The sequence below is a fragment of the Mytilus trossulus genome, unplaced genomic scaffold (genome assembly GCF_036588685.1).
Source record: "Mytilus trossulus isolate FHL-02 unplaced genomic scaffold, PNRI_Mtr1.1.1.hap1 h1tg000233l__unscaffolded, whole genome shotgun sequence".
NCBI lineage: Eukaryota > Metazoa > Mollusca > Bivalvia > Mytilida > Mytilidae > Mytilus > Mytilus trossulus.
The window spans coordinates 1,393,127-1,400,895 of record NW_026963314.1 but is presented as its reverse complement, the minus strand read 5'-3'; the positions used below and the strand labels follow the sequence as shown (position 1 = coordinate 1,400,895).

The following is a 7,769-nucleotide window of genomic DNA, read 5'->3' as shown; positions in this document are numbered from 1 at the left end:
CGTAATTAAAAAAATTGTGACGTCACATACGATGGCGAAAAGGCAGAAACGTTATGCCACATTTGAATTTATGAAATTTAGAAACAGCATGACGTCACATATGAAAACTATCATTCAAAAATGAGATAGAATTAGGATTGATTTAGAACTAAATACTGATAATTCATTTAAACAAAATGCATATTGCAATACTTATTAATAGCAATTAACTGTAATATATATAAATATGTCCAGTTTGTTATGAATCCAACTTCAAACGTAAATAATCATAAATTTTTTTTAAAATAATTAATAAAGAGGAGGTGATTAATTTTTCTATACGTCATACCTAAATATATAATAAGAAGACGTCAACACATTTGACAAAATCTGATGAGAATTACAAATATAACATTAAACATGTAAACTAAATACATGAATTTGGGATAAACAAGTACAGAAACACGTCTTATAGTAATGCGAATTCACATTCAGCAAAACGGTCACAATCGGGAATAAGTCACGTTTGGTAATTAAAAGATTAGACGACATAATGACAAACCACAATCTACAATGTGGTAAAAATGTCCTTAGCTAGTTTGGTTAAAGAGACATCATATGGATCAACCAATTCGTGATGGTGTCCATAAAATTTACGGAGTGTCAATTTTAATCTGTCCTCCTCATAACTTTGTTGGAGCAGTTTCTGCGTAAGGAGCACACTCCTGTATATGAAGTCCGTATAGTGTGAACATGCACGTGAATAACGTATCAATTGTGATATGTAAACACCATACGAAGGGGCAGAGGGTATGTTACTGCTGAGAAATGGGAAATTGATAATTGGGAAGTTGAAATCGTCCCGTTTATCATAGATTTTTGTGTGAAGTCGTCCATCTACGTCAATATTGAGGAAAAGATCAAGGTATGAAGCAGTCCTTCTAGTATCAGTAGTATCCTTAATTTCAAGTTCACTGGGATATATGAGATGTAAGTATTGGCTGAAGTATGGGTTGTTCAACGATAAAACATCATCCATATATCGAAAAGTAAAATTAAAGAATTTCGCAAGGTGCTTTTTCTTTTTGTCTTTTAGAAGGTTAAAATTGGCCATCATCTTCTGTAGATTCTGCTACAGATAATTCTATAAAAGATTGAATTTAAAATTTTAACTTAGATAATTGAAATGACCTCTCATTACACAACACAAAATTATAAGCATACCGGTTTAACTATAAGCATAACTAGAAAATGTGCCTATAAGACAATGATATGCCCCAATCACTCATGATTTATATAAATATCAAAGTAAAGTAATGAAGTGCAGGTCAAAATTACATTATTCATAGTGACTGAACCATGCAGTACATCCCAAGACCCATCCTCTGACCAAGAATCATAGTAGTGTCTGGTACATGTATCTGTAAATAAATGAGAGAAATCAACCTTTTAAACCCAAAATTTAACCAGAGTCATTCATGCATTAAATATAAGTCAAAATGACCCACCTATTAGTGAACCCTGTAGTATACACTTGCTTATTATCAATGACACATCATTTACTATCCTAGAAACTGAACTTAACCAAGAATGGGACAATACAGACGGGTGTACGAAAGGACAAGGTCTAAACTGTATATATGTGCCCCTTTCACATTCATCATTTGGGCATAAAAATGCCAATTTAGTAAATAAAATATATATATATATTATCTTTTCTTAGTACTTATAAAATGTGTCAAAACATAAAATATTTATATATAAATCTTAAATAATTTAGTCTAAACAACAATATTTGTTTCATAACTGACCTTGTGAGAAACTTTGAAGATTTTCTTCATTCATACAGTCCTGCTTAGGCAACTTTAAGTAGCATTCATAACATACACCTAAAACATAAAACATGTTCAAATTACATTTGACTGGTCATTTGATAGGTAATGATCTAATTCATGAATAATAGTGTGAGCTTTCAATAATAATCATTGTACCATGTGTACCGATATGACTTTTGTTGTTTCTATTCTTTTGATATGAATAAATATGATGAAGTACAAGTAATAATCATATATAAACACATATATACATATATATATTTTTAATCTTTTTTTCAAAGCACAAAACGGGTTATTGAAATAGTGAGCTTTTAAAGGCCCTAAAATTACAATGTAAAACAATTGAACATGTTCAAGCAAAAAAAAAAAAATTTAATGGCCTTGTACATGTATGTACAAAAAAGAACGAAAAACAAATATAATCACAAAAAACAAATGACAACCGCTAAATTCCAGGCTTCTAACTTGGGACAGGCACATATAGAATTGATAGTAAGCATGCTACATGTATAGTAAACATGCTAGTAGTCTGTTGTTATTTATGTGTTATTGTCATTTTTTGTTTATTTTCTTTGGTTACATCTTCTGACATCAGACACGGACTTCTCTTGAACTGAATTTTAATGTACGTATTGTTATGTGTTTACTTTTCTACATTGGTTAGAGGTATAGGGGGAGGGTTGAGATCTCACAAACATGTTTAACCCCGCCGCATTTTTGCGCCTGTCCCAAGTCAGGAGCCTCTGGCCTTTGTTAGTCTTGTTTTATTTGAATTTTTGTTTCTTGTGTACAATTTGGAAATTAGTATGGTGTTCATTATCACTGAATTAGTTATACTTGTTAAGGGGCCAGCTGAAGGACGCTTCCGGGTGCGGGAATTTCTCGCTACATTGAAGACCTGTTGGTGACCCTCTGTTGTTGTTTTTTAGTTTGGTCGGGTTGTTGTCTCTTTGACACATTCCCAATTTCCATTCTCAATTTTATGTATAGATAATAAGTATTTTTGTATATACATTGTACTAAGTATGAGATATAGGAAGATGTGGTATATATGTAAGTACCAATGAGACAACTCTCCATCTAAGTAACAATTCATAAAAGTAAACCGTTATATACTGTAGGTCAAGGTACAGCCTTCAACATGGCGCCTTGTCTGTATGCATTTGACAAGATTTGCAACTATTTGTTTTAAGAGACTGTGGACTTGCAATATAAAGGTATCAGTTCATACAATGTACATGTCGGGTCGCACATACACCATGTACAAATATATACCCCAATTTGTATCCAACATTGAAAGTGTAAAATACAAGTGGGGGCATGGTGCATGTGCTTCCCCTACGAATACATATGTTCTATTATGTACATATAAGATGTAAAATGTAGGTGGGGCTTTAGTCTAAAAAAAAATAAAAAATGAAAATATAAGTATAAGTATTAAAACATTAAAAATTTTTGAATAAGAATGCAAAGTCATATGTTATGGGACTAGGTAGGGCTTGTACTTGCTGGATTCACACTTTATAAAATTATAATATAATATACAAACCAGTTCCAACAGGAAGTAATACTCCATACTCTTCCAAAATATGCTGGCTATGAGTTGATGAAACTCCCCTGAAAATCTCCCCTTTTCCAGTATGGTCTGAGTAGGTGCACTTTTTAACCTGCCTAAAGTCTATTCCTAGCTTGTACCGGTGAAATGGACACACAGTAAGGAACGAGTTGGTTGTAAACAATCCCACTCTGCGACACAGTAGGTCTGCCTCGGAACCTAAATCAACTGGGGATTTTATAGCTAGACCACCGACTCCCCCAACAGCCAACTTAAGAGTTCTTAGATGATTTGAAATGTCTTTTCTGCATGACAACAGTTTCACGATTGTTTTTTCTTGTGGATATCGACTGTAAGGTCCACAATCACTGCTATGAAAAGTGCCAATACTGCAACATAAATCTGGATCGGTTGGCTCCATGGTGTAAAACAATTAACGAAAACGTTTATATCAATAAAAAAAGGTTATAACTCGTCCAATCTTGACACTCTACATGGTTTCAACAGTCAGAAAACACCAGAAACATGACTTACATTATTTTATATTTCGTATGTGGTTTATCGTCAAGCATAAGCGGATGTGACGAAATGTAAACAAATGACCTTCGCGCTGAATAAATGAAAATGAAAATAAAACCCAAAGTCGAATATAAAGTCTATTCTATGTTTGCAGCTGTTCATTTTTATAAATATATAATATCAAAATCACGTATGAAGCGTCAGGTATTTTTTTAAGCGCATTTCACTTTCTAGAAAAATATGGTAGTTTGTCCAGAGTTGTCTTTCTTTGAATGGTGTTTGAAAACGGAAGTTTTAAAAATCGAATTCATGCGAAATCGGTTGAAGTCTACAAATATGAAAAATTGATATAATGTAGGATGGATCGGATATTTTTCATTCGAATATTAACTGTATACATAAGCTCCTGTTCACAGGAGTTATATGTCCTTATATTCACCACTTTTACACTACTTTGATAGGGCGAAAATAGCAGTCATACCCATTTTAATTTAAGATTTGGAACCACAAAACTGTAAGAATAAACAACTGTCATTAGATATATTTTTATTTTAATCAAAAACAAAGCAAGCATAACAATATAAAGTGATTTGGTCACATAGGGTGAATCATTTTTTTTTTTTCAATTTGCATGATTCTTACACGGAATGGTACTTAACACGACTGAAAGTATATTTTCTGTCCAAATAAAGTCTAATGGAACATACTTGTACAAGTTCAACTTTTACTGGGATTCATATTTAGTACCAAATTGTTGCTTTTATATATGTTTAACTTCTTTAAATATTTCTTTATGAGTTCTTGTGCATGTTTTGTGTGTTTTACACCAATCAAGTTTGCTTTTGATATATTTTTTTTTCTTTTTTTTTCTGAATTGTCTACAGACATGACACTGTCACAGAGTTCGTCAATTGCTGGTATTCATTTATATCTACATGTCATGCATGTATACTTAAGCTAGTCACTCATGTTGACCGACACTCATTACCTTATAGTAAATTCTTTTAAATATATTGCAAGAATATAAAAATCCTTAATTTAGCTGGTGAATGTACATGAAACTTTCCGTAACATTAGAATTAAAAGTACAAGGTACCACCATCTATTGAACAACCTGCATCTCAAACTTTGAACCTGTATTCATCACTACATGTTCTTCGTCATTATTACATAATTTTCTAAGGATTTCTCAAGGTTGAATTTTTTTGTGGTTTCTTTTTATTGAATTGTGTACTGCAACACCCTCAATTGTTAAAGGCAGTACAATTTTCAAGACGAGCATTTCAGATACATTGTAAATGACTATGGTGTATGAAATTTGCTCATAGTTGTAGGCCTTACACTGACCTTTACTGGCTTTAGTTTTAAACTTTAACGTCATTTAGTTGCTTGCCCATGTTGGGGAGAGTTGTCTCATTAGCAATGAAACCACATTTTCTTAATTTTGTATGTACCCATACATGTATATGATATATAATGCCCTTTCTTAATCTGATATATGTTAATGTCACAGAAAAACTCAACTATTGTCTCATCATGCTCATTGGCAATCATACCACATTTTCTTTTTTATATTTACTATGTCACATTTTATGTGCCAGTCTCTCAACATGCTCAAGCTAAAGCTTATGTTGTTCTTTTTTTTGGTTGCTGTCTGTCATTATTTGTTAATTTGTTTATTAAAGGTAGCATAACTCATGTACAAATGTAAGTGTATAATATAAATGCAAATAATAGAGTTTTACTCATTGTTGAAAGCTGTACAGTAACCTATAAATAATTGTGATGAACATCATGAAACATCCAAGAACTTTCATAAAAATCTGAAATCACACTGGCCTAATTACTCATGAAATTGTAATGTAAGTACAGTGCATAAAAGAAATATTTAATCAAGTTAATGTTTTGATACACACGCTTGACAAAAAATGAATGGATGACGTTACTGTTCAAATGTTGATACTGCTGTTCTTATGAACATAATGTAAATTTACAGATATCTATAACATTTAGCCCTTTTATGTTGGTCTTCTGATCGTAATAAAGTGCACATGTAATTGTTCCACTATACAGGTACAACATTGTACAACATACATGTATATGTGCACAAATTCTTTTTAATCAAATTGTAATTGTTTAGATTAATCTCTGTCTGACAAGTCTGTGTTCATGTTGAAAATTAGAACTGTTCACTTTTGATCATCCTTTACCGCTGTGGAACGATCTCTACAAGGCTGCTACAAGATGTTGCATTACTTTATAGATTACATGAGGTTTTTTCTTTACACATGTTTCCATCTGTAGGTTCCGTTAATTTTACAATTTAAGAGTCACTTTCTGCATTCTATTTAAATGGAGGGTTTTCTTTCTGTCCAGGAAAAACAGGCAAGAAAAGGTGGGTGTTAAAAACTGGGTCCTCCTTTCACCTTTAAGCTGAGTCTTACTATTTTAATCATTTTTAACATGCTGTTTTACATCACCATGATCACACTGTGGAATGTCTGGTTGGAAAGTTATCTTTAAATTATTCCATTTCAAAAAGTTATGTTGCCCTGAACACATTGTTGTCCATGTTTTCTGTATTCTGCAGTCACGTATTGCAATGTACATGTAAGGCAAGTATCTTTTGCACTTTTGTTCTCATCATTGTCATCTTGAACCTGTAATAAAAAAAGTAACAATTGGCAATTGTGTACACAAAAAAAAAACATCCAGTAAGCAGTGCAACAGTATAACTGATAAAATCATTTTTCATATATATAAACATGAAGGACTTATATTGTAATCCAAACTTACATGCAACAATTTAGTGAAAAAAAGATGTGTTAATAACTTAACAATATCCACCTTACATTTTTGTAAAATAGTCACTAACTATCAATATAACAAGTTTTTGCAAAATAAAAATAACTCCGCCACATTATGAATGTATGTAAATATATGTGCCTGTCTCGTTTGAATTGTTTTACATTGTAATGTCGGTGTCTTTTATATAGCTGACTATGCGGTATGGTCTTTGCTCATTGTACCGTGACCTATAATTGTTAATTTGTGTGTTATTTTGTTCTCTTGTGGAGAGCTGTCTCATTTGCATTCATACCACATCTTCTTTTTTATATTAGTTAATTTAATTTAATTCAAACCAAAACGAATTTAAATTATATGCTTGTTTCCAGCCTATAATTTGAAACAAAAAGGTTCAGGTAGGTAATTCGCCTTTTCCCAAATCTATATATAGGACTGGGTATATCTCATTGTTTGTACACCAAAATGAAAATAATGCCAAATCATTGGATGAAAGTCAAATATTTAGTATGTGTTAAGCCAATAACAACTTTTGGTGAACGCTTTTGAAAATATTACCCAGAATGCATAAGATTCCGAAACGACAAATCTAGTTTATGTCTTTTTCTTTTAATGATTATACAGGTACATTTCAGAACAGTGAATGTTCTAACTTCCAAGCCTATACCAAATTAGCATTGAACACCATATACACATGTATCAACCCAGTGTTCACGTTCAGCAGGGTCTTTCAGTGTCATGTGATGCTATACATGTATTTCTTGAATGTGATGCTATCTCAGTGGTGGATCCACAAATTTTCGTAAAATCGGGCCCACTGCCCTGACTACCTGAAAAGGGTCCTGCTCCAGTGATTACCTATATTAACAAATAAATTTCCTCCAGAAAAGGTGGGCCCAGATCTAGAATAATTATAATATTAATTTTCCTTTTTAGGCCACACCAATTCATGATTTAGTTTCTTTTTTTTTTCAATTTGTTTTAGATTTAGTTTCTTGGACTCAAAAAATTGGGGCGAGAGAGCGATTTGAAAATTTTAATAAAAACATATTCAATTTGCAATTTTTTTTAGGTGA

At 32.1% G+C, this 7,769-nt stretch overlaps 1 long non-coding RNA gene across 1 annotated transcript; it reads right to left on the bottom strand.

Annotated features, from left to right (window-relative positions):
• Positions 1–1,087: 1,087 nt before the first annotated feature.
• LOC134701213 (uncharacterized) lies at positions 1,088–3,410 on the bottom strand. The gene is made up of 3 exons (XR_010104066.1): positions 3,364–3,410; positions 1,791–1,868; positions 1,088–1,123 (listed from the first exon to the last, which is right to left on the bottom strand). It is a non-coding gene; the product is annotated as an uncharacterized LOC134701213 (long non-coding RNA).
• Between the last annotated feature and the right edge of the window lie 4,359 nt (positions 3,411–7,769).